General features: G+C 40.2%; 1 pseudogene; it reads left to right on the top strand.

Annotated features, from left to right (window-relative positions):
• The first annotated feature begins 423 nt into the window (after window positions 1-423).
• Window positions 424-2753, top strand: LOC132368462 (protein Smaug homolog 2-like; annotated as a pseudogene).
• The last annotated feature ends 23163 nt before the right edge of the window (window positions 2754-25916 follow it).

The raw sequence follows: 25916 nt of genomic DNA, 5'->3' as shown, positions 1-25916 counted from the left end.
GTGGGAGGAGGGAAGGGAGTTCGTGGGCCAGAAAGGGGGTGACGGCAGTGGCGGCTGCCTGAGGAGGCCAGGGCAGCAGCAGCAGCGGAGGCTGAGGTGGACCCTTCTCACTGCAGTGTTCCAGACAGCCACTACCAATCGATTGGAGTTAGCCTGTGAAGAATCGACAGCCAGGCCAGTTCACTCTGTTCAACTGTCCCACTGAGGATCTGTTGAGGAGCCTGGAGAGGAGTGGCTAGACCAAGACCTCTCCCAACGTGAGCAGGTGTCCTCCTCCCTTCACCACCCATTGCCACCATGCCAGGGAACGTCCTCAAGCCCTGGCCCTCAGGGGAGAGGTAACAGGAACCTGGAGCTGAGACCATGTGACAGCACTGCCCTCGTCACCACTGTCCCCCCCACCTTGGCCCCAGGCCTGGCACCATGATGTTCCGAGACCATGTGGGCATCCTCGCTGGCTGGTTCAAGGAATGGAATGAGTGTGAACAGACAGTGGCCCTGCTGTCACTTCTGAAACTGGTCACCCACACCCAGGCCCGCTTCCTGCAGCTCTGCCTGGAGCACTCACTGGCAGACTACAATGATATTCACCTGCTGGAGTCAGAGGCCAACAGTGCTGCCATTGTCAGCCAGTGGCAGCAGGAGTCCAAAGAGAGGGTGGTGTCCCTCCTGCTGTCCCACCTACCCCTGCTTCAGCTGGGTAACACAGAGGCCAAATAGGAGTACATGAGGATGCTGCAGAAATGGCTGGCCTACTCGACTGAGAGCAATGCCTTCATCAAGAAGAGCCACCAGGTGCTCTCCTATGCCCTCATCCACCCGGGCACCACGCTGGAGGACCACAGTACGCTGGCCCTCTGGCTGAGCCACTTGGAAGACCAGCTAGCTAGTGGCTTCCGCACCCGGCCTGAGCCCACCTACCACTCAAGCCAGGGCTCAAATGAGTGGGGCAGCCCTGCAGAGCTGGGCCCTGGGGAGGCAGGACCAGCCTGGCAGGACAAGCCACCCAAGGAAAATGGACAAATGCCCTTCCATCCACCCAGCTCAGTGCTGCCAGCCATCAACAGTATTGGGAGCAACACAAATGCAGGTCTCCCCTGCCAAATCCACCCCAGCCCACTGAAGCACTCCATGTGCTTCATCCCCACGAAGCCCCAGGCCCCTGGTGAATGGCCAAGTCCAGAGGAGCTTAGGGCCTGGGCTGCTTTCACCATGCCCGACCACGCACCCCTCTCACCCCAGAGCAGCGTGGCCTCCTCTGGGAGTGAGCAGATGGAGGAGCAGGGCTCCAGCCAGAACACTTTCCAGGAGGACGGCAGTGGCATGAAAGATGTGCCCTCGTGGCTTAAGAGCCTCTGCTTCCACAAGTACACGGCCCTCTTCTCACAGATGAGCTATGAGGAGATGATGACACTGACTGAGCAGCACTTGGAGTCTCAGAATGTGACCAAAGGTGTCTGCCACAAGATAGCCCTGAGCATCCAGAAGCTACGAGAGAGGCAGAGTGTCCTCAAATCCCTGGAGAAGGATGTGCTGGAAGGGAATCTGCCAAATGCTCTGCAGGAGATACAGCAGATCATCATCACCCCCATGAAGGCCTACAGTGTCCTCCAGGCCACTGTGGCTGCTGCCACCACCACCACCTCTACTGCCAAGGACAGGGGCCGGGGGGGAGCCACCGCTGCCAGGTGCAGAGCCTCCCCTGGCTCACCCTGGCACAGATAAGGGTAGTGAGGCCAAGGACCCTCCAGCTGCAGAGGGCTACCCCCTCCACCAGCTCCAGCTCCCACTGATGACAGTGAGCCAGCCCCAGCTCCCGGCGCTGACTGAGACATCCCCAGTCAGTTTACACGGGTGATGGGCAAAGTGTGCACACAGCTGCTAGTGTCCTGACCAGATGAGGAAAGAATCACCAGTTACCTCCAATTCATCGAAAACTGCCTTACTCATGAGGCTTTCACGGAGATACAGAAGAAATGGCTGCTGTCCTGGAAACAGCAAATGCTGAAGCTCCTCCACACCTTCCTACACAAAGCCACACTAGAGATGCAGAACCACCGGCAGCAGAAAGGCTGGGCATTCGGCTCCAACTCACTCCCCATAGCTGGCTCTGTAGGGATGGGGGTGGCCCGGCGGACCCAGCGGCAGTTCCCAATGCCTCCCCGGGCCTTTCTGCCTGGCAGAATGGGCCTTCTGAGCCCCTCGGGTATTGGGGGCATCTCCCCTTGACATGCCCTCACCAGCCCCAGCCTTGGGGGACAGGGTCGACAGAACCTGTGGTTCGCCAACCCTGGTGGCAACAACAGCATGCCCAGCCAGAGCTGCAGCTCTGTGCGGCGCACCCACTCGCTCCCGGTCCACTTGTCCCCCCAGGCCATTCTCATGTTCTCTCCAGACTGCCCAGTCCCTGGGCCTGACCTGGAGATCAATCCCACTCTGGAGTCTCTGTGTCTGAACATGACAGAACACGCCTTGGGTGGTGAGCATTTCCTCTTTCCCTGACCCACCTCCCACCTACACAGCAGTGTCTCCACCTCTGAACTGAGCAAGCCAGAGTCATCCTGAGGGGTCCACAGGGGAGGCCGGACTCCAGGGAGGGCCTGACTGGGATGACAGGCTACCTGAGCACCTTTTCTTGGGCCTCCCACCAGCTCCTGAGCTTCCTCCCTTCCTCCCTTTCTTACCACAGATGGGACAGACAAAACCTCCACCATCTGACGGGACCCACAGCCCAGCGCACTCATAGTCTCCCCAGGCGGCAGACAGGGGCCAACCCCCAATGGGCTTCTCTGCGACAGTGAGAGGGTGGGCTGGCTCAGCTATACATTCTAATATTTTTTCTACTATTTCACCCTTTTAACTTTTGTTTAACATTGGCACACACCTTGCTCATGCCCAGGCCTGTCGAGGGATCTCTGCTGAGGCCCAGGGAGGTAGGGGGGAGCCAGGATAAAGGGGGCAGAGATTGGCCAGCCTGCCTGCCCCCTCCTTCCCTCCTTCATCCCCCACCTGGCCCCATCCCACCCCTGCCTCCTCCAGACTGCCGGCCACCTGCCCCTCCCAAGGAAACAGTCTCCCCCAGAGACTCACTGACCCACTATCTTGTGGGGCCTGCTCAGAACAATCTGACATTTGGGGAGAGATGAGTGAGGTAGATAATCTGCTCTCCTGAACGTTTTTTAAGAGGAGTTGAGGAGATAAAGGCGGGTGAGGAGAGGAGCGTGTCTGTCTGCCCGAGAGCGCTCCCTCTGTCTCTCTTTCTCTCTCTCCCTCCCCACCCCCTTCACCTCCTTGCCGCCTTCTTCTCCTTCCCCATTCCCATCATTCCCCGAGGACAGGAGAAACTCTCCTCTCACTCACCTCCTTTTGCCCTGTTTATCAGAGGTTCTCTGCAATTAATTTCTTAGGCCTATTTATGATACATATTTACATAGTTCTTAACTGTTTTTCTCTCTGATAATTCCCTCTCATTTTTAGAATCCCCAGGCCTCTTTCTGGGCCAAGAAAGTGGTAGGAGGAGCCTGAATTTTATGAGGGGAGAGGGCAGAGCCCCCTCCTCCAGATCTCCCTAGCCCTTCCCAGACTTCCCCCCAGCCCTGGCTCCCCAGATGCAGAGGTTGAAGGCTGGGAGCCAGGGCAGCCAGTGAGGTCAGGAAGTCTGTTACCTTAATGTCTTCTTCCTCCACTGACACAAACCCTTCTCCACTCCCAGGTCTGGTTGCTGAAAGACTTGAGGGTAAGGAATAAAGGAAAGGGGATGGTTTTTGGTTTCTTTCCCCACCCTTATCGCCTTTTCTTTCACCATTACTCTACCCCCACTCCTTATTCTGTCATGACCTCACTTAAGTGGAACACTATATCATAAGCAAGAGATTCGTCCCAGCCCCAGAGTCATACAGACCCTCTGATCCCTGTTCCTACTGAGGGGTTGTGCTGAGGCCGAGGTGGAGGGAGGGGATTTGGGGGTTTAGGCTTTGGGGAAGCCAGGTCTCTATTTCAAACCCCTGTCCCCCTCAACAACCCCCCCCCCTACACTGGGACATTCTCAAGCTTTTCACACCAAAAAGGAAAAAATGTTATTTATAGATACATTTTATGAATAACTTTTGTTATGAATATGGCTGGTAACCATTGTGTATGTTATTAAAGATACAAAATGTTGGGGGAAAAAAAAAAGGAAAAGAAACAAGCCTCCTACTAGATGGAAACTGCTGACCACGAGCATGTAGGTAGACCCCAGATCTGTTGGGATCAGAAGGCTGATGATGTTGACTCCTGAAACATCAACCTGTTACCTCACCATGCACCAACTGGAGAATTGTGAATGAGCTGATCATGCATTCTGAGACCCACCTTCCCTTTTTTCCCTTTTTGCCTTTAGAAACCTTAAGCCCTGGCCAGCCAGCAAGATGAATCTGAGACAAACTTAAGTCTCCCATCTTCTCAGTTGGTTCCCTCTTGATCAATAAACATTTTTCTGTTCTAATTGCTGGCGTTTTGGTTTATTTGGTCTCATTGCGCATTGAACACATGAACTTGGGTTCAGAAACACTAATTGCAATAATCCTTTTGAATAAAGTCTCTCCTCACCTAAACGTGGGTGTGTTTTTTGTTTGACAATAGAAATCTTATATGCTATGTACAAAATGCCCTCCATTTTGAAGGGTCCACCTGATGAGGCAGCAGTTATATTTTCCATAATTTAAAATAGAGAATTTTTTGACTTGGTGACAGTCAGACACAAATAAGTAAAAGAGAACAGCTGTGCTGTAAATAAGAAACCTGGAAATCTTCACTTCTTACTCTGACTCTGTTGGTAACCACTGTTCTGGCAATGCCCTTTAGCCTTAAGAGGCCCATTTCCTCCATTGCTAGGGTTATGTGACTTGGTGAGCTCCAAGGCCTCCTACAGTTCCTCTGCTTGGAGATTGCTAGTGGGAATGGATGAGGAGAAACAGAACCGATTTCAGGAGACTGGAGACCCTCAGGATGAGGGCAAGAGATTATCTGTGAACTGCTGACTGACTTCAGGCTGGTGTTGATGCCTCATGTAGGGGGCAGAGAGTGAGGGGTGCATGCCCACCTGGGAAGAAGATGGCTGACCATGGTCTGGCACCAGCCTCTGTTCTGTGCTGAGCTCCGCTGCACTCAGGAGGAGGACTCCAGCTTGATCAGGCAGGATCTGAAATAATCTATTGATTCCACTCATCATGATTAAATATTTGGTAAGCACTTGTTTCTCCATATGTCCTCTCCATGAGCTGTGGATCTAGAAAGCAAGTACTATTATGACTTAACTTTGCATCTCCTGCACATGGTGAAATGCCCAGTCCATAGCTAGCACTGAATGTTTTTGTTGACTCAATTGATGAATAGATTAAATTACCTTCTACTTCTCCTTCCTCTCTCCTAGGGAAAAGGCAGCAAGGTGGCAGCTTGGCTGTCATGTGGACTTATGAGAAGACAAGACCACCTGGATTGGTGGGCTCAGGGCCATTTGGAAGCTCTTCATCTTCCTACACAGTGGTGAAGGTCAGGAAGACTCCTGGGTAGTCTGCATTGGGAGATTAGGCATGGGGGCTGGAATATGGGGAAGACACCTGAAGCTTCTTATCCTTTTTCCTGTCCCCTGAGGCCCAGGAACACTCTCAGCTGGCCCTGCTGGAAATGGGCATGGGTCATGTCCAAGCACAGCGCTGGGCACAGAGTTCAGTAAATTCCACTCTTAATGACATTTTGTGCTGAAAGAACTGAAAGAAATGTGTAGCACAACAAACTGGGTGGTGTGAATCACATTAATAAAAGCAGACATAAATAGAAATGCTATCTATGAACAAAATGGTTCTCAAAATAGCAATTCATCGTCTCATTACTCAGCCCCAAAAGATAATGAGAATATAATTAAACATATACTTTAAATATTAACATGCTAAGAAAAACTACCTGAAATGCAAATCTCTCTTATACCTTCACTCTCCTGAATCATAACCTCTGCAGGCAGTGATTTCTGGGCACTCACCAACTGTCTGGGAGAGATGGCTCCCTTAGTTGAGCTCTTCATCACTGCTGGATTGATACAAGAAAATTCAGGTTTTATGCATGAGGAAGTCTCCAATTGAAAGATGTGAGATTCACATACTTAGAAATCATTAATGTTATTATTAGTAAGTATAATGATCACTGTGCAGTCATATCATCACTGCTTCTCTGAGGAACAATGTAAACCTCGAGATAATATGTTTGCACTGCTCATCTCCCACATAGGTAGGATGAATGTGTATTAGGGGATCACACTTCAGAGTGTCAGAGTTGAATGAATCATGAGAGAATTTTCTTTTAGTCTTTTACATAAATGACAGCACAGACTAGCAAGTTTCTTTAAGGAATTACCTTTCTATATCAATTGCTGGGACTTCTTACCTTTCATCATTTATGGAAAAGGCATTTAAAACTGAAGAGAACACAAGTGGTTTAAACTGACAGGGAAAGCTGAACGGTGCTCCATGTACCGGAAAACCCCAGGGACCTCGTTCTACTCCAGTTCTGTCATATGGATTCAACCACAGACATTCCATTTAGTCACTGCATTTCAGTGTCCAACCCATAGAACAGCACCTTTGAATAAGATGCTTCTTAACTTTTCTTCCAGATCCTAAATATTATAGTTACAGTGTTTAAGCTTGGCAACTTATTTTAAAATAAATATTTGTATAGACACATATGCAAATATGTCATAAATCATAAGTACATAGCCTGATGAATTTTCACAAAAATCTCACTACCCAGAAGCCCAATCTCTTCCATGCCCTCTGGAAGCCACTGACTTCTAACACCATAGAGAGTTTTATTTGCTTTTGAACTTTTCTTAAGTGGAAACACATCATGTGATTTTTGTGAGTCTGCCTGTCTTATTTTCCCCAACATTATACTATGGGACCCAACCATGATGTTGCAAGTAGCAGAATTTGCTCATTTTGTTCCTGCGAGTATCATTGTGTGACTGTGCCACAGTTCGTGTACCCATTCTACTGCTGATGGACATTTGGACTGAAAAGTAATTTCCTAATAATAATCATTATTAATAACTATGCTAGGAAAATTCTTGTACATAGTTCCTGCTTTTGTTTTTGGTGTACATAAATACATATTTCTGACTGATATACACCTAGGGATGAACTTTCTTAGTCCTAATGTTCAACATTAGTAGATAATTTTCCAAAGTGATTATGTTCCTTTACACTCCCACCAGCAGAATATTAGATTCCACTTGCTCCCCGTCCTTATCAGTACATGGTATTTTTAGGGTTTTTTTTTATTAGACATTCTGGTGAGTGTGTATTGGTGCTTCTCTGTGCTTTTAATTTGCATTTTTCTGACGATGTTGAGCACATCCTCCGTTTGGTCTTTCTCCTATTTTGTTGTCTGCGTTTTTGTAGAAGTTGCTTATGTATTCTGTATCTGAGTCCTCTGTTGGATACATGGAGAGACCATCTGGTCCTCTCTGTGACTGCTTTGTTACTTTTTTAAATGACATATTTGAATGTAGCACATGTTCCTAATTTAAGGCAGTCCAATTTATGAATCTTGTCCCTATAGCTAGTGCCTTTTGTGCCTTAAACAAGTAATGTTTGCCAACCCCCAAAGCATATTTTCCCATAATATTTTCTAGAAATTTTGTTGTATTTTTCATATTTAGCTCGTTTAAGATAGATCTTCTATGATGGTATGAGTAGGAGTAAGAGACATGTTTTTCTGCCTGAGTATTCAGTTGACAAAGCACTTTTTATTGAAAAACTGTCTTTTCTCTGTTTGTGGTCTATTCTGTGCCATTGATATACTTTGCTATCTTTGAACTAACACTCTCTGTTGTAATCACTGTAGACTTAAAATGAGTGTAGATGTGATGAAGTATGTCTTCCGACTTTGTTCTTTCTAAAGATTGTCTTGACTATTTGCTTTCTCCATTTTCATATAAATTTTATACATTGTTCATCAGTTTCCCTCAAAAATACATGCTGTGATTTTATTTGGAATTGTATTGAATCTACAAATAAATTTGGGAAGAATCAAAATCATGATCAAATTTTCCTTTTCTAATTAAATATTGCTGATATAAAAAGAAGTAACTGATTTATGAATATTGTCCTTCTACCCAGCAACCTTTCAATAAAGTCAACTCATAATTCCAGTGAAGTATCTGAATGAACTATTGTATTTTCTATATAATAACTATGCCATTAACAACAAAAAAACCCCCAGCACTTTACATTTCTTTCTTTCCAATCTTTATTTTTATTCCATTTCTTGCATTGTTGCACTGGTCAGGAACAGGCATCCCTATTTCATTCCAGATTCAGAGAGAAAGCTTGCAATATTTCATGTTTAAAATATAGTACTGGCTGTGAATTTTTGTATCTTTGTCAGATAAGGAAATTCCCTTTGGGAATGATTTTACAGCTGGTGGAAACTTGCTACCTGTTTTCTTATGGGGACACATGGGCCATTATTTTTTTTATCCCAATCAGACTTCTTTGTAAATGTCCTGATGGGATTTGCTAACTGGAAGATGACCAGGGGCTTTCAGGTGCTGTTAGGTAACAGGTTCTTCTAGCATAAGAATGCTTTCAGCAGGCTAGACCTGGCCTGTCCTTGGCAGACCCTGAACTACAGTTCAATTTTATCTTCCTAGCTCCAAGAGACCCTGAAAACTTTGCTTGGCTTCTTGGCTCTCTCAGCAGCTCCCTCTGCTCTGTGCCAGGTATTTTGTGTGTTTCATTAGAATCTATAAATGAATTGGGAAAAAAAGTGCCAGGAAATCCTGGGTCTACTTCTATATTCCTCCCTCTTCTCTTTAAATTTGGGCCCCCTGAATTCTTGCTGCCTAATTGGTTCTCAGTAAAAAATATTTTGCCCAACTTTTACATTATTTTGCAGGGGACAGTTCATCAGAAACAATTGAATCAGGCAATTGCCATAAGCAAAAGTAAATTATTCTGGAAATGCAAATTTATCATATATGATACACAACTTTAAAATAATAATTTTAATACTTATAATATACCATGCAATTTTAATATTTTAATCATATAATTTATAATACTTAATTTTTTACTATTTAACTCTTTTATTGAAGTATAGTTGCTTTACAATGTTGTGTTAGTTTCAGGTGTACAGCACACTGATTCAGTTATACATACATATATATATTTTCTAAATGTTTATTTACTTATTTTATATCTAGGTTGATTTTATTTGAAATAAATCTAATCATAGAAGTTTAATCATATTATCATGCATAAAATAATACGTACCAAGAAACATAAAGAAAGGGAAAACACAGGGTAACCATTCATAACTAGAACTTGAATTATCAGAATACTTTTTGAAAATGGGGGTAATTTTATTAAGCTTTTGTGAAAGTCAATTTTAAAAAAGAAACATTTACATCTATTTTATTTTATTTTTAAATTTTTATTGGTATATAGTTGCTTTACAATGTTGTATTAGTTTCTACTGTACAGCAAAGTGAATCAGCTATATGTAAACATATATCCCCTCTTTTTTGGATTTCCTTCCCATTTAGGTCACCACAGAGCTCTGATTAGACTTCCTTGTGCTACACAGTAAGCTCTCATTAGTTCTCTATTTTATACATATTATCAATAGTGTTTATATGTCAATTCCAATCTCCTAATTTATCTGACACCCCCTTCTGCTTGGTATCCATAGGCTTGTTCTCTACATCTGTGTCTCTATTTCTGCTTTATAAATAAGATTGTCTATACCAATCTTTTTTCAAATTCCACAGATATGTGCTAATAATGATATTTGCGTTTCTTTTTCTGACTTACTTCACTCTGTATACCCATCTCTATATCCATCTACATCTCTACAAATGACCCAATTTCATTCCTTTTTTTGGCTGAGTAATATTCCATTGTATATATGTACCATATCTTTTTTATCCATTCCTCTGTTGATGGACATTTAGGTTGTTTCCATGTCCTGGCTATTGTAAATAGTGCTAAAACGAACATTGGGGTGCATGTGTCTTTTTGAATTATGGTTTTCTCTCTGTATAGTGGGATTGCTGGGTCACATGGTAGTTCTTAGTTTTTTAAGGCTGGTTCAATTTACATTCCCACCAACAGTGCAAGAGGGTTCCCTTTTCTCTACACCCTCTCTAGCGTTTATTGTTTGTAGATTTTGTGATGATGGCCATTCTGACTGGTGTAAGGTGATATTTCATTGTAGTTTTGATTTGCATTTCTCTAATAATTAGTGATGTTGAGCATATTTTCATGGATTTGTTGGCCATCTGTATGTCTTCTTTGGAGAAATGTCTATTTAGGTTTTCTGACCAGTTTTTTGATTGATTTGTTTGATATTGAGCCACATGAGCTCTTTGTAAATTTTGGAGACAAATCCCTTTTTGGTCGCAATTTTTTGCAAGTATTGTCTCCCATTCTGAGGGTTGTCTTTTTATCTTGTTTATGGTTTCCTTTGCTGAGCAAAATCTTTGAAGTTTAATTAAGTCCCCTTTGTTTATTTTTGTTTTTATTCTCATTACCGTAGGAGGTGAGCCAAAAACGATCTTGCTGCAATTTATGTCAGAGAGTGTTCTGCTTGTTTTCCTCTAAGAGTTTTATAGTGCCTAGCCTTACATTTGGGTCTTTAATCCATTTTGTGTTTATTTTTGTGTACGGTGTTAGGGAGTGTTCTAATTTCATTCTTTTACATGTAGCTGTCCAGTTTTTCCAGCATCACTTATTGAAGAGGCTGTCTTTGCTCCATTGTATATTCTGACCTCCTTTGTCATAGAGTAGGTGACCATATGTGTGTGGGTTTATCTATGGGCTTTCTATCCTGTTCCATTTATCTATATTTCTGTTTTTGTGCCAGTACCATACTGTCTTGGTTACTGGAGCTTAGTAGTATAGTCTGAAGTCAGGGAACCTGATTCCTCCATCTGTTCTTTTTTCCTCAAGATTGCTTTTGCTATTCGAGGTCTTTTGTGTTTCCATACAAATTGTAAAAATTTTTGTTCTATTTCTGTGAAAAACACAGTTGGTAGTTTGAGAGCGATTGCATGGAATCTGTAGATTGCTCTGGGTGGTATAGTCATTTTCACAGTGTTGATTCTTCCAATCCAAGAACATGGTATATCTCTCAATCTGATTGTGTTGTCTTTGATTTCTTTCATCAGTGTCTTATAGTTTTCTGCATACAGGTCTTTTGCCTCCTTAGGTAGATTTATTCCTAGGTATTTTATTCTTTTTGTTGCATTGGTAAATGGGAATGTTTCCTTAATTTCTCTTTCAGATTTTTCATCATTAGTGTACAGGAATGCAAGAGATTCCTTTGTATCCTGCCACTTTACCAAATCCATTGATTAGCTCTAGTAGTTTTCTGGTAACATCTTTAGGATTCTCTATGTATAGTATCATGTTATCTGTAAACAGTGACAGTTTTCCTTCTTCTTTGTCAATTTAGATTCCTTTTATTTCTTTTTCTTCTCTGATTTCTGTGGCTAGGACTTCCAAAACTATGTTGAATAATAGTGGTAAGAGTGGGCACCCTTGTCTTATTCCTGATTTTAGAGGAAATTCTTTCAGTTTCTCACCATTGAGAATAATGTTTGCTGTGGGTTTGTCGTATATGGTCTTTATTATGTGGAGGTAGGTCCCCTCTATGCCCACTTTCTGGAGAGTTTTTTTTAAATCATAAATCCATGTTGAATTTTGTTGAAAGATTCTGCATCTATTCAGATGGTTTTTATTCTTCAATTTGTTAATATGGTGTATCATATTGATTGATTTTCATATGTTGAAGAATCCTTGCATCCCTGGGATAAATCCCACTTGATCATGGTGTATGATCCTTTTAATATGTAGTTGGATTCGGGTTGCTAGTATTTTGTTGAGGATTTTTGCATCTATGTTCATCAGTGATATTGGCCTGTAATTTTCTTTTTTTGTGGTATCTTTGTCTAGTGTTGGTATCAAGGTTACGGTGGCCTCATAGAATGAGTTTGGGAGTGTTTTTCCCTCTGCAATTTTTTGGAAAACTTTGAGAAGGGTAAGAGTTAGTTCTTCTCTAAATGTTTGATAGAATTCGCCTGTGAAGTCTTCTGGTCTGGGACTTTTGTTTGTTTGAAGATTTTTAATCACAGTTTCAATTTCAGTGCTTGTGATTGGTCTGTTCATATTTTCTATTTCTTCCTGGTTCAGTCTTGGAAGTTTGTACATTTCTAAGAATTTGTCCATTTCTTCCATGTTGTAGATTCTATTGGCATATAGTTGCTTGTAGTAGTCTCTTATGGTCCTTTGTATTTCTGAGGTGTCAGTTGTAACTTCTCCTTTTTCACTTCTAATTTTATTGATTTGAGTCCTCTCCCTTTTTTTCTTAATGCGTCTGGCTAAAGTTTTATCAATTTTGTTTATCTTCTCAAAGAACCACGTTTTTGTTTTATTGACTTTGCTTTTGTTTTTTTCATTTCTATTTCATTTATTTCTGCTCTAATCTTTATGATTTCTTTCCTCCTACTAACTTTGGGTTTTGTTTGTTCTTCTTTCTCTAGTTCCTTTAGGTGTAAGCTTAGGTTTTTTATTTGAGATTTTTCTTGTTTCTTGAGGTAGGATTGTATGGCTATAAACTTCCTTCTTAGAACAGTTTTGCTGCATCCCATAGGTTTTGGGTCTTCATTGTCATTTGTTTCTAGGTATTATTTGATTTCCTCTTTGATTTCTTCAGTGATCTCTTGGTTACTTAGTAGCATGTTATTTAGCCTTCATGTGTTTCTGTTTTTACAGGTTTTTTCCTGTAATTGATTTCTAATCTCATAGCGTTGTGCTCTGAAAAGATGCTTCATAAGATTTCAATTTTCTTCAATTTACCGAGGCTTTATTTGTGACCTAAGATGCAATCTATCCTGGAGAATGTTCTGTGTGCACTTGAGAAGAAATTGTATTCTACTGCTTTCAGATGGAATGTCCTGTAAATATCAATTAAGTCTATCTGGTCTAATGTGTCATTTAAGGCTTGTGTTTCCTTATTAATTTTTTTTCTGGATGATCTACCCATTGGTGTAAGTGGAGTGTTAAAATCCCCCACTATTATTGTGTTACTGTCAATTTCCCATTATATGGCTGTTAACCTTTTCCTTTTATATTGAAGTGCTCCTATGTTGGGTACATAAATTTTACAATTGTTATATCTTCTTCTTGGAGTGATCCCTTGATCATTATGTAGTATCCTTCTTTGTCTCTTATAATAGTCTTCATTTTAAGGTCTATTTTGTCTGATGTGAGTATTGCTCCTCCAGCATTCTTTTGATTTCCATTCACATGGAATATCTTTTTCCATCCCCTCACTTTCAGTCTGTACTTGTCTCTAGGTCTGAAGTGGATCTCTTGTAGACAACATATATACAGATCTTGTTTTGGTATCCTTCAGCCAGTCTGTGTCTTTTGGTTGGAGCATTTAATCCATTTACATTTAAGGTAATTATTGATATGTATGTTCCTATTACCATTTTCTTAATTGTTTTGGGTTTGTTTTTGTAGGTCTTTTTCTTCTCTTGTGTTTCCTGCCTAGAGAAGTTCTTTCAGCATTTGTTGCAAAACTGATCTGGTGGTGCTGAATTCTCTTAGCTTTTGCTTGTCTGTAAAGCTTTTGATTTCTCCATCAAATCTGAATGAGAGCCTTGCTGCATAGAGTAATCTTGGTTGTAGGTTTTTCCCTTTCATCACTTTAAATATATCCTGCCACTCCCTTCTGGCCTGCAGATTTTCTGCTGAAAATCAGCAGATAACCTTATGGGGATTCCTTTGTATGTTATTCATTGCTTTTCCCTTGTTGCTTTTAATATTTTTTCTTTGAATTTAATTTTGTTTTAGTTTGATTAATATGTGTCTTGCTGTGTTTCTCCTACGGTTTATCCTTTATGGGACTATCTGTGCTTCCTAGACTTGATTGACTATTTCCTTTCCCATGTTAGGGACATTTTTTACTATAATCTCTTCAAATATTTTCTCAGACCCTTTCTCTCTCTCTTCTTCTTCTAGGACCTCTATAATTCGAATGTTGGTGCATTATAGTTGTCCCAGGGGTCCCTGAGTCTGTCCTCAGTTCTTTTCATTCTTCTTTCTTTATTCTGCTCTGTGTCAGTTATTTCTACTATTCTATCTTCCAGGTCACTTATCCATTCTTCTGCCTCAGTTGTTCTGCTATTGATTCCTTCTAGAGTATTTTTAATTTCAGTTATTGTGTTGTTCATCACTGTTTGTTTGTTCTTTAGTTCTTCTAGGAACTTGTTAAATGTTTCTTGTATTTTCTCCATCCTGTTTCCCAGATTGGGTCATCTTTACTATTATTACTCTGAATTCTTTTTCAGGTAGGCTCCCTATTTCCTCTGCATTTTTTTGGTCTGGTTGGATTTTACCTTGCTCCTTCATCTGCTGCATATTTCTCTGTCTTATTTTGTCTAACTTACTGTGTTTGAGGTCTCCTTTCTGCAAGCTTCAGGGTCATAGTTCCTCTTGCTTCTGGTGTTTGCCCACAGTGGGTAAGTTTGGTCCAGTGGCTTATGCAGGGTTCTTGGTAGGAGGGACTCGTACCTATGTTCTGGTGGGTGGAGCTGGATCTCTTCCTTCTGATGGGCAGGCCATGTCAGGTGGTATGTTTTGGTGTGTCTGTGGGCTTTTAGTACGATTTTAGACAACCTGTCTGCTGATGGGTGGGTTTGTGCTTCTGTCTTGCTTGGTGTTTGGCATGGGGCGTTCAGCACTGGAGTCTGCAGGCAGTTGGGTGGAGCCAGGTCTTGGAGCTTAGATGGAGACCTCCGGGAGAGCTTTTGCTTATTAATATTCCCTGGGGCCAAGAATTCTCTGGCATTCCACCAACCTGGACTCGGTGCTCCCACCCCAGAGGCTCAGGCCTGACCCAGAGCCTGAAATCAAAGACCCTGCAAGCCACATGGCTCGGCAAACGAGGGGAAAAAAAAAAGAAAAGAAAAAAGAAAAATAAGAGTGTGATGAAAACAAACAGACATACAAAAGCCAAGTAAATATCAAAGACAAAAACAAGCAAACAACAACAGCAACAATTAAGAACAAACAAACAAACGAATGGACAAACAAAACCCCAGACAAATGGTAAAAGCAAAACCAAACAAAAACAAAACAAAGAGAAAAAAACCCAAACACACTCACATACAAAATAAGAAACAAAAACAAAAACAGAGAAAACAAAAAACAAGAGAACAACCGGACAAACAAAAGAACTCCAAAACGAAATCAAACAACTAAAAACAAACCTAACAAAAATAGAAAACCAAAGTAGAATGCAAACTGAAGGAAAAAGCAAAGAAAATAAAACAAACACACAAAAATGTTTTTTTAAAAAGATAATAACATACAGAACAAAGGAAAAAAGATAAAAAGAAAAAAATACAGGAAAGAAAAAGACAAGGAAAAAACACAAAAGCAAAAAAGTAATGTAGAAATAGAAATATAAAAAAATTAAAAATCTATAAGAAATTTTTAAAACTAAATAAAAATTAAAATAAAAACAAATAATATAAAAACAACACAGAACAAAACATAAAAAATTGTAATAATTATATTTTCTGGAGTGTCAGCTGTCAGTGTCTTTGCCCCCACTGTGAGTCACAGCCAACCTCTGCCTCCCCAGGATCCCCTCCAAAACCTCTAGGTTGGTTTCTGGTCCCTCTGTGGGCACTGTGGTGACACCTCAGACTCTGACCTGGCCCAACTCCCATGTGTACTAGTCCCCAAAGTCCACAGCTGCTAGAGCTAGACCAGTTTCAGTTTGGGGAACATATTTTTGTCCATTCAGATCTTCCACAGATGCAGGGTTTACCAAGCTGATTACAAGGATTTAATCTGTGGTTTGTGAAGCTATGCAGTAAGATTTTTATTCCTCTTCCTTAGTCACCCTACCCCTGGGGGTCAGCTGTGGTTTTAGCCCCACCTCTGTCTGTGGATCACCCACTGGAGTCTGCTCCCAAGGCTGCCCTGGAGAACTTGGGTCTGCCCTGGTGAGGACAGGACATGAGACTGCCTGGGTCACAGAGGTCCTCATGGCAACAAGTGTGTGGGAAAACTGGCAGCCAAGGGCATGTGAGATCCAGCCCTAGTGGGAGCCTTTCCTAGAGCCTGGAAGCTGGCATAAGAAGGTCAGCCCTGGTGGGGGCTTTTCCTAGCACCTGGCTGGGCAGGGGCCAGCACGTGGGGAGAGAGAGGCTTTGATCGTGGTTCCACTCCCTGCATGTCACTCAGCAGTTACACTTTGCTTCTATGGCAGTCTGGGTTTCTTCCACAAGTATTCCCGTTTGCAGATTTCCTCCCTCCTGTCCCCTCAGGCTGTCTCCTTGCAGCCAACTGCAGTCCTTCCCCCAGGTTTGCTCTCCAGTCCCCACATTCCAGCTCTCAGCCCCAGTGTGCATCAGTGAACACACATTCCAATCTGAGGTGTGCAGGGCTGTGGAGTGGACCATCTGTGTCATTCTCAATCTGTCCTGTCTGCCACAGATTGGCCATTTCACCTTCCTCCAACAGCCTCAGATGGTCCCCTTCTGTCCCAACTGATTTCCCCATCAGTGAGGGGGCTTCTCCAGATGTGGGAACCTCTCTTCTGCTTCAGCTCCCCACCAGGGGCACAGATCTCATCCCACTTCCTCTCCTCTTCTTTTTCCCTTCTTTCTTTCATCCTACCCTGTTATGCAGGGATCTGTCTTGTCCTTTCTGGTGTCCAAGGTCTACTGCTAGTGTTCAGCTGGAATTCTGTGAGAATTGTTCCATCTGTAGTTGTATTCTTGATGCATTTGTGGAGAGAGATGAACTCCACGTCCTCTTACCCTTCCACCAATTTGGTTTCTATCACTCACTTTTTTTCTCTTGAAAACCGTGCCTAAAACTTGATCTAATGTGCCATCTTAAATCTGAATTTGTTCAGTTCATCAATAAAGGCAATAGAGCCCCTCATCATGAATGGAAACACCATCAGCATCATGGGTGCTCTCCTAGCAAATGCAGCAACCCACTCGGATTTGGGAAATTCCTGACACCTGTGATGCAGAGCAGTGGGCCCAAGATCTCTTATTTTTTATTATATGAGTTTCAGGTGTACAGCATTATGATTCAACATCTGAATACACTCCAAAATGATCACCAGCACAAGTCTAGTTACCATCCATCACCATAGAGTTGACCCCCTTCACCTATTTCACCCTCTCTCCAACTCCCTTCCCCTCTGTTGACCACTAATCTGCTCTCTATGAATTTGTTTTGGTTTTACTTTGTTCACTTGTTTTGTCTTTTTTATTTTTTATTTTTTTATTTTTTGTTTTATTTTATTATTTTTATTTTTGGCTACGTTGGATCTTCATTGCTGCGTGCAGGCTTTCCCTAGTTGCGATGAGTGGGGGCTATTCTTTACTGTGGTGTGTGGGCTTCTCAGTAGGGTGGCTTACTCTTGTGGCAGAGCACAGGCTCTCGGCACGTGGGCTTTAGCAGTTGTGGCATGGGGGGCCTCAGTAGTTGTGGTGCACGGTCTTAATTGCTCTGTGGCATGTGGGATCTTCCCAGACCAGGGATTGAACCTGTGTCCCCTGCATTGGCAGGCAGATTCTTAACCACTGCACCACTAAGGAAGTCCCTGTTTTGTCTTTTTAGATTGCACATATGAGTGAAATCACATGGCATTTGTCTTTCTCCAACTGACTTATTTCACTTAGCACAATACCCACAAGGTCCACCAATGTTGTCACAAATGGCAGGATTTCATTCTCTTTTATAGCTAAGTAGTATTTTATTGTATATATAAACCACATCTTCTTAATTCACTCATCCATTTATGAACACTTAGATTGTTTCCATATATTAGCTATTGTAAATAATGAGCATAGGGGTGCATATATCTATTTGAATTAGTGTTTTTGTGGTTTTTTGCATATATACCCAGAAGTAGAATAAATGAGTCATATGGTAGTTCTATTTTTAATTAAAAAAAAATCTACATACTGTTTTTCATAGTGGCTGCACCAATTTACATTCCCACCAACAGTGTACAAAGGTTCCGTTTTCTCCACATCCTCTCCAGTATTTGTTATTTGTGGTTTTTGTCATGATAGCCATTCTGACAGTTGGGAGGTGATATCTCATTGTGGTTTTGGTTTGCATTTCCCTAATAATTAGTGATGTTAAACATCTAACCATATGCCTGTGGGCCATCTGCATGTCTTTAGAAACTGTCTATTCACCTCCTCTGTCCATTATTATATAAGATTGTTTGCTTTTTGTTGTTGAGTTCTATGAGTTCTTTATATATTTTATATATTAACCCCTTATTTAATATACGATTTGCAAGTATCTTGTCGCATTCATTAGTTTGTCTTTTCACTTTGAGGATAATTTCCTTCTTTTGAAGAAGATATTCCATTTAGTTTTTAATTTACTTTTATAGTCCCATTTGTCTAGTTCCATTTTTTTGCATGTGGCTATCCAGTTTTCTCAAAACCATTTATTGAAGAGACTAACATTTCTCCATTGTATGGATCTTTTGTGGCTCCATACAAATTTTAGAATTATTTGTTCTAGTTCTGTGAAATATGCCATTCAATTTTGTGGATGACTCTCATTATTAATTAATTAAAATCATTCAATAAATGTTTAGTGAACATCTGCTATGTGCCAGGCAGCTATCAGACACATCAGAACAAATATTCATGCCCTGGAAGGGCTTATCTTCTCCATCAGAGGCAGACACAAGCAACCAACATACTATGTTAGCTTATGGGAAGCACTAGGGAGGGCCTGGGTTGCTCAAATGGGCAGAATAGTTTGAAATGGTAAATGATATAGTCTGGTCAGCATCACTGGAAGGATGATTTGAGCCAGCTTGACTGAGGGGAGAGCATTCTGGGCAGTAAGCAGCCAGTTCAAGGTCTTGACACTCAGGAGGGCTCAGGACTTGAGCAGAAGACAAGACATGGGTCAGAGGTGGATGCAAGTGCAGACCACTAGGGCCTGTGAATGTGGAGCTACTTCAGGTTTCTGTTGAAGGAATAATATAATCTTACTTATATTTTCAAAAGAAAAAGCTCCATCTAAAAGAAAATATAAAGAATTTTTAAAAATCCATGCTTCTGAATTTTACCACACCTTCTATATTTTGGAAGCCTAGATCAACCAAAAATGTTTTAGGCATTCTGATAATATTTTAACTAAATCAGATTGGTTCAAAAGAATGCAGTCATTAGAGAGCAATTAATCGTTAGAGATGAACATTAATGGATTCTGGGGCCACAATGTTTCCTGTCACTGAGTGTTTTTCTCTGTTCATTTGTTGGTTCTGTTTTTGTTTTTTTTCACACAGTTGTAAACACTCTTTGTCCCAATTTTTTATAATGGGCAGAAAAAGAAGGTTGTATATGGTCAATTTGAGAATATACATAAGTGGCAATCAAACTTATTTATTCCCATTTGACAAAACTAAAGCAATAAATGACAATTCCCTCATACTCTGTTTTTGTAAGCTATTATCTCCAAAAGTCATGAATGAACTTCTAGTTTACTGAAGCATCTGAGAGAGGATTAGTTAGAAGAAGAGAAATTCCCGTTCAAGTACTGTGTGGCAGGAGAGGCCCACAGTGCAGATGTGTTGGCAGAGTCAAGTGTTGCCACTTTATAGATCAACCTCAGAAATGTCCACTGTGAACTGATGGATCTAAGGAGAGCCAGGCCTACATGCAATGAGCAGACAGGATAGATTCTCCTAGGGACTCATGTCCTGGGTCACACCCACCACACGTCTTCTCCTTCAGCCATTTCCTTGAATGCAGGAGACTCTAGTCTCTCTTCCACTGTCAGTTGTGAAATCCTGTAATGGGAGCTTCTGTCATCCCAGTTCCCTAGCTGGGTCTTCTGTCTTCCTTCCTTAGCTTTTTGAGGACTATGGGTGCAGTGATGGGCTGTACTCTGGTGCCCCTTTAGACTGGGGTCTTCCTGACAGAGGGGCTCTCTTACTTGTCCCTGTGTCAGTGTCCATCTGTGTCTGTATATTCTCATGACGGGTGTTGAAAGCCATTTACATGTGAATACAAAGTTTTGTTCCTTATTCCCGAGTTTAGGATGAGGCAGAGCCTCATCTCTTGCCATTTTCGTGCACAATAGAATTAATTGTCCTTAATTTCAGGTTTATATAAGTTGTTTTCAAGCACATGTTTTGAAGGAAGCTCTTTTATTCAGAAATGGAAAGTGATTATTGTGTACAATGGATTGGCTTTTAAAATAAGACCAACTCCTGTCAGCAAGCCCATTTCTCACTAGCCTATCTTACTACACTTCAAGGACAATTCTTATGATATCCTGTCAGGCACCAAATTGTGAAAGTGATAATCCAGCATTCTTGCCTCAAAGTTGAGCCAAAAGTTACTAAACCTCTTGGCAGTACTGGAATGAATTCCACATTTTTTTTTATTGGTGAAATAAACATATGAGAGAAAATGAGAACCCATACTAGGGGTCCTGGCATATCAAATGGTGTTAATACATGTACCATATTTAAATCGGCCATCAGCAATCTCCATAGCATTTTAAAGTATAAGAGTTTTATGAGACTATTTTTGAAGACATTGCATACAAAGCCATCACTGGTTTTTGAATTCTAAGGTAGACGTTACAATCAAATGCAAAATCAATTGAAAGTGCAATATGCACATGCAAGATATTTAAAGCTATCTTACAGTCAGCATAATAATAGTCTTGTGACATAGGGTTAAGTTACAGGAGCTGGAGTGACTTTCTGTTTAAAAAGTAGATACACTTAGGGTCACTTTGGCTGGAAGTAATAGAACATTTAACTTCAATTGGTTTCAAAAATAAAGAAATTTATTAACTCATATTAGGGACAATTCTGGGCTTTTGAATTAGTTGATCTATGGCTCAAAAATATCCTAAGATTCACTCTACTCTCCATTCCATGTGTCAGTTTTCTGCTGTGTGTGTTTTGGGCTTAGGTTGTTTTCATTGTTGCCCATCAGTTCAGTTCCCAAAGCCCCAAAGCCACCTGTTTTTTAAAACTCACTTTTATTGAATCGCAAAACACTAAATCATCACACTCTTAAGTTCATAGCTCAAAGAATTTTTACATTTGCAATTGTGGTAGGCAGAATAATGCCCCCCCAAGATGTCCAGTCCTAATGCCAATCACATAAGTCCCTAAAAGCAGAGACCTGAGAGATACATTCTTGGCTGTAGGAAAAGAGGGAGATGGAAGCATGAGAAAAGGTTGATGCTTCAGGGCTGGTTCTGAGATGGAGGAGCCTGAGTAAAAGGAATGAATTCTGCCAGCAATTCAAATGAACAACGAAAGAGATTCTCCCTTGGAGTCTCCACAAAGAAATACAGCTCTTTTCCAACACCTTGATTTTAGCCTTGTGAGACTGGTATGGGACTTCTGACCTATAGAACTGAAAGATAATAAACTTATGTTTTTTTAAGCCATTAAGTGTATGATAACATGTTATGATTGCAAGAGAAAACTAACATATATTTTTGGAACCAGGGGGTGTTGCTGTAACAAATAACTAAAAATGTGGAAGTGGTTTCGAAATTGGAAAGTAGATAGAGACTGGAAGAATTTTGAAATGATGGGAAAAGCTTCAATAGCTTTACACAGACTATTAGTAGAAAAAATGGATGTTAACAACATTGTCACTGAGGAATCTGGAGGAAGCAAGGAGCACAGTAGAGAAAACAATATGCAGCTTAGAGAATATCACAATTTTTGTAGATCAAATGTTGATAGAAATATGGATATTATAGACACTGATAAAGAAGACCTAGAAGAAAATAAGGAATGTGTAATTGGATACTGGAGGAAAAGGAAATAATGGTAGAAAACTTAACATGTCTTGGGGTTGTGTTGAAAACAACCTTGTAAGTGATTTCCAAGCAAAGTGTTAAAAATCAATAAGGAAACACTAAAACTGAACCACCTTTTAGAACAAATGAACTTAACAGATATACATAGAACATTCCATCCCAAGGCAGCAGAATACACATTCTTCTCAAGTGCACATGGAATATTCTCCAGGATAGATCATATGTTAGGTCACAAACCAGATCTTAGCAAATTTAAGAAGATTGAAATCATACCAAATATCTTTTCTGACCATAATGGTATAAAACTAGAAATCAGCAAAAGAAAGGTGAGATGATGAACAAATATGTGGCAACTGAACAAAACACTTCTAAACAAACAATGGCTTAAAGAAGAAATCAAAAGGAAATAAAAAATTCTCACAAAACAAATGAAAATGGAAATGCAACATATCAAATCTTGTGGGATGGAGCAAGTGCAGCTATGAGAGGAAGGTTAATAGCAATAACTGAATATATAAAGAAATTAGAAAGATCTCAAATAATCAGCCCAATTTTATTTCTCAAGGACCTGAAGATTAAGCACAAGTTTAGCAGAAGGAAAGAAATAGTAAAGATCAGAGCAGGAAGAGATAAAATAGAGACCAGAAAAATGAAAGGATAAGTGGAACTAAGATTTGGTTCTTCAAAAAGAAAAACAAATTAATAACTCTTTAGCTAAGAAATGGATACATTTCTATAAACACACACCCTGCCAACACTGAATCAGGAAGAAAAAGAAAATCTGAACACAACAGTTATGAGTAAAGAGATTGAATCAGTTTTCAAAAAATTCCCAACACAGAAAACTCTAGAACCAAATGACTTCTCTGGAGAATTCTACAAAACTTTAAAGAAAAATTAATGTTATTACTCCACAAACTTTTCCAAAATATCAAAGAGAAGGGAAACTGCCAAACTAATTCTACAAAGCCAGAATTAGCTAGATACCAAAACAAGGTAGGGTTACCACAAGAAAAGAACACTATAGACCAATATCCCTGATGAATATAGATTAAAAATTTCTCAATAAAATATAAGCAAACTGAATGCAAGTACACTTTAAAAGGATTATACACATTGACCAAGTGGGATTTATCCATGAGATACAAGTACGGTTCAACATATGCAAATCAATAAATGTAATTCATCATATCAATAGTTTGAAAGATAAACATCACATAATCATCTCAATAGATGCAGAAAAAACATTTGACAAAATACAACACCCTTGCACAATAAAACCCTTAACTGATTAAGGAACATGCCTCAACATAATAAAGGCAACATACAGCTAACATTATACTCAATGGAGAAGAATTGAAAATGTTTCCTCTAAGATCAGGAACAAAACAAGGATGCCTACTCTCAGCACTTCAATATAGTAGTGGAAGACCTAGTTAGAGCAATTAGACAAGACAAAGAAATAAAAGGCATCCAAATCAGAAACAAAGAAATAAAATTGTCACTGTTTGTTGATGACATGATCATATATATATGTGTGTGTGTGTATGTATATATACACATAATCCAATGAGTCAATCAAAACACTGTTGGAATTAATCAATGACTTCAGTAAAGTGGCAGGATACAAAAATCAACATACAAAAATCAGATGTATTTTTTACACCAATGATGAAGCAGCTGAAAAAGAAATGAAGAAAATGCTCTCATTCACAATAGCAAAAACAAACAAACAACAACAACAACAACTAAACCCATTAAATATTTAGGAATAAATTTAACCAAGGAAGTGAAAGATCTGTACAATAAAAACTACAGCCTTGCTGAAATAAATCAAAACAGATACAAATAGAAAGACGTTTCATGTTCATGGATGGGGAGAATTAATATTATTAAAATGGCTATAATATCCAAAGTCATCTACAAATTCAGTGCAGTCCCAATCAAAATACAAAAGGCATTATTCACAGAAATAGAAGAAACATTTTAAAAATTTGTGTGGAACTACATTTTTCCACACAAAATTTGTGTGGAACTACATTTTTTCCTGAGAAAAAATGAAGCATGGAGGTATCATGCTTTCTGATTTCAAACTGCACTACAAAGCCATAGCAATAAAAACAATGTGGTACTGGCACAAAAATAGACACAGAGACCAATAGAACAGAAGAGAGAGCCCAGAATTAAATCCAGGTATACATGGTCAACTAATATTAGACAAGAAAGCCAAGAACAGCCAGTGGGAAAAGACAATCTCTTCAAAAAAGTTGCTGGGGAAAACTAGAGAAATACATGAAGAAAAATAAAATTGAATCCCCACCTCACACCATTCACAAAAATTAACTCAAAATGGATCAAGACTTAAACCTAAGAAGTGATATTATAAAACTCCTAGAAGAATACATACTAAAGTTCATTGATATTGATCTTGGCAGTGATGTTTTTTAACATAATGCCATAAACAGAAATAACAAAAGCAAAAATCAACAAATGAGACCACACCAAACTCAAAAGCTTCTACTCACCAAAGAACAATGAGCAAAATAAAAACACAACCTACAGAATTGGAGAAAATTTTTGTAAACCATTTATTTAATAAGGGGTTAATATCCAAAATATATAAAGAACTCATACAACATAATAAAAAAAAAATCTGAAAAATTCAATTTAAAAATGGACAGAAGAACTAAATAGACTTATTCCCAAAGAGGACATTAACATGTCCAAAATGCACATGAAAAGATGCTCAACATCCCTAATCATCAGGGAAATGCAAATCAAAACCACAATGAGCTATCACCTCACACCTACTAGAATAGCTGTCATCAAGAAGACAAACCACAACAGGTGCTGGCAAGGATGTGGTGCAAAAAGAACCCTTATACAATGTTGTTTGGAATGTAAATTGGTATAAACACACAGGAAAACAGTATGAATGTTGTACAAATTTAAAAATAGATCTACCATGTGATCCAACAATTCTACTTTTGGGTATATATCCAAAGGAACTGAAAATTTTGATGTGAATTTTGGTGAGATATATGCACCTCCATGTTTATGGCAGCATTCTTCACAATAGCAAAGTATGAAAACCCAAATGCCTATAAACAGATGAATGAACAAAAATGTGGTATACATACACAATGGAATATTATTTATCCATGAGAAATGAGGATATCCTGCCATTTGCTACAACATAAATGGATCTTGAGCACATTATGCTAAATGAGATAAGTCAAAAAGAAAAAGACAAATACTGTATGATATCACTTATACAAACAATAAATGCTGGAGAGGGTGTGGAGAAAAGGGAACCCTCCTGCATTGTTGGTGGAAATGTAAATTGATACAGCTACTATGGAGAACAGTATGGAGGTTCTTAAAAAAAACTAAAAATAGAACTACCATATGACCCAGCAATCCCACTGTTGTGCATATACCATGAGAAAACCATAATTCAAAAATATAAATGTACCACAATGTTCATTGCAGCACTATTTACAATAACCAGGACATGGAAGCAACCTAAATGTCCATCGACAGATAAATGGATAAAGAAGATGTAGTACATATATACAATGGAATATTACTCAGCCATAAAAAGGAACAAAATTGAGTCATTTGTAGAGACATGGTTGGCCCTAGAGACTGTCATACAGAGTGAAGTAAGTCAGAGAGAGAAAAACAAATACCATATATTAACGCATATATATGGAATCTAGAAAAATGGTACTGATGAACCTAGTGGCAAGGCAGGAATAGAGGCACAGATGTAAAGAAATGACTTGTGGACACAGTGGGGGAAGGGGGGGCTGGAACGAATTGAGAGAGAAGCATTGACAGATATACACTACCATGTGCAAAATAGATAGCTAGTGGGAAGCTGCTGTATAGCACAGGGAGATCAGCTTGGTGCTTTGTGATGACCTAGAGGGGTGGGATGAGAGGGAGGCTTAAGAGGGAGGGGTTATATATACACATATAGATGATTTATTTTGTTGTACAGCA

This window comes from Balaenoptera ricei, chromosome 7 (genome assembly GCF_028023285.1).
Source record: "Balaenoptera ricei isolate mBalRic1 chromosome 7, mBalRic1.hap2, whole genome shotgun sequence".
Taxonomy (NCBI): domain Eukaryota; kingdom Metazoa; phylum Chordata; class Mammalia; order Artiodactyla; family Balaenopteridae; genus Balaenoptera; species Balaenoptera ricei.
Note: the sequence above shows the minus strand (reverse complement) of the source record. Positions and strands in the feature narration are given on the sequence as shown.